The 1,824-nt window shown below is 40.2% G+C and overlaps 1 non-coding gene across 1 annotated transcript; it reads left to right on the top strand.

The window, feature by feature from the left end:
• Positions 1 to 360: 360 nt before the first annotated feature.
• Positions 361 to 433, top strand: trnat-cgu (transfer RNA threonine (anticodon CGU)). Its single transcript has one exon. It is a non-coding gene; the product is annotated as a tRNA-Thr (tRNA).
• Positions 434 to 1,824: the final 1,391 nt, after the last annotated feature.

Genomic DNA, 1,824 nt, shown 5'->3' with positions numbered 1-1,824 from the left:
CATAGTACAGGCCCCAGGTCAACTGAGGATTTGTCTAATATAAAATGAAAACAAAAGAAATTGAACCTCAAATTATGAATGAAAAAATTATGAAAAAAACTACATTTTAGCTCCCTGTTTGTAAAGGAAATAATAGGGCCGTTGAAAAATCCTCACGGGACAACAGTTTCTGAATTTAAATCACCAGAGTGGGTTATGTATTTATACTTACAGGTGATCTTCTTTCGTCTCGCAGAGGCACATGAATTATTTTCCTCCGCCCCCTGTTTTGTTTACATTCTCCTTGGTATCCTCCTTTTAGCTTCCCCTGCTTAAAAAGACCAGCAGTTGTTTGTGCAATTGCTCTTTTTTCCAAATGAGGGCCCTGTGGCTTAGTGGTCAAAGCGCCTGTCTCGTAAACAGGAGATCCTGGGTTCAACTCCCAGCAGAGCCTTTAAACTCACAACAGTAAGGATGTAACTCATCTTAATTTTAAAAACAAAAAATTTGTAGAAGAGGATTCTTCCATGTGTTTGGATCTACCCCCATGTGTAGTATTATTCATAATTTCTATGTTTTTACTGTAAGGTGTCCTTGGGTGCTCAGAAAGGCGCCAACAAATAAAATCTATTATTATTAAGAACGAGGCTTTCAGACAAGATCAGGCCGAGGAGCAACGGCAATTTACCGCCAAACGGGCTGAGCTGGGGGCTCATGTACAAAACATGCGGCGCACAAAAAACGTGCGTACGACACTTTCTACGCTCACGGTCGGATATACAAAGAATGATTTGAACGAAGAAAGTTGCGGCATTTAACGGCACATATCTTCTTTTGACATTTTTAAATATATTTCAAGTCTGTGGCTCAACTGCTCTTTAAATCAATCTCCTTACATCATTTTACTTTTTTTTGTGTCAACGTTTTACACATGGGTACATGTCAGATAAATGCTGCGTGATGAGTTCAGCAATATCTTTGAGACGAAGAGCACCTCTAGAAACCATCTTTGCCTTTTTGTGAACTCTGTTCAAAACATAAAAAAAAAAGCGTTTACATGTAGCCGCTTCATTCCACATGAGACGATCGTCAGGGCTTTGACACCGTTAGACGCCTCGTATCCTCTGAGTAACAAGATCACATGCATGATCCGACCATTCCAGTCACTGTGTTGCGTCGTTGTTATGGGAGTTTCTCTTGGAGTGAAGTGATGTAGCAGAAAATGAAAAATAAAAAATAGATATATAATAGAAAGTAGAAAAGTGCATTAGAAAAAGACTAAGTCACAGAATTGCTGCCTGATATATGTGTACTCCCCCATGCTTACAATCAGCTGTCAGTCCATAGCCGCGGGAACTAATTCACAGTAGGGGGTGCATGCCGGGTGAGATACCTTGCGTGCACGCTTACGCTTGCCTATAGCAGGCCTATAGGCCTATAGCAGCTTATCTACCGCAAAGCTATATTTGAGACTAACTATTATAGTCTTGTTCTATAGCTGCAACTATGACTACTGACTCTAACACACTAGAGTTTACACTACCTAGAGATTTACCAACACCAGCTAGAGGTTTACTAAACACTAACTATAGGCTTTACTAAACAGGAAGGTTTTAAGTTTAGTTTTAAAGGTGGAGGTGGTGTCAGCCTCCTTAACCCAGATTGGAAGTTGGTTCCAAAGTAATGGCGCCTGATAGCAGAACGCCCGCCCTCCAAATCTACATTTAGATACTCTAGGAACTACGAGTAAACCTGCACCCTGAGAGGATTTTCCTAATTTTTGCAATATTACGGAGATGGAAAAATGCTATTTTACAAACCTGATTAACATATGGTTTAAACGAC

The sequence above is a fragment of the Cololabis saira genome, chromosome 9 (genome assembly GCF_033807715.1).
Source record: "Cololabis saira isolate AMF1-May2022 chromosome 9, fColSai1.1, whole genome shotgun sequence".
In the NCBI taxonomy this organism is placed as follows: Eukaryota; Metazoa; Chordata; class Actinopteri; order Beloniformes; family Belonidae; genus Cololabis; species Cololabis saira.
The sequence above is the reverse complement of the archived record's forward strand: the minus strand, read 5'-3'. Positions and strand labels throughout refer to the sequence as shown.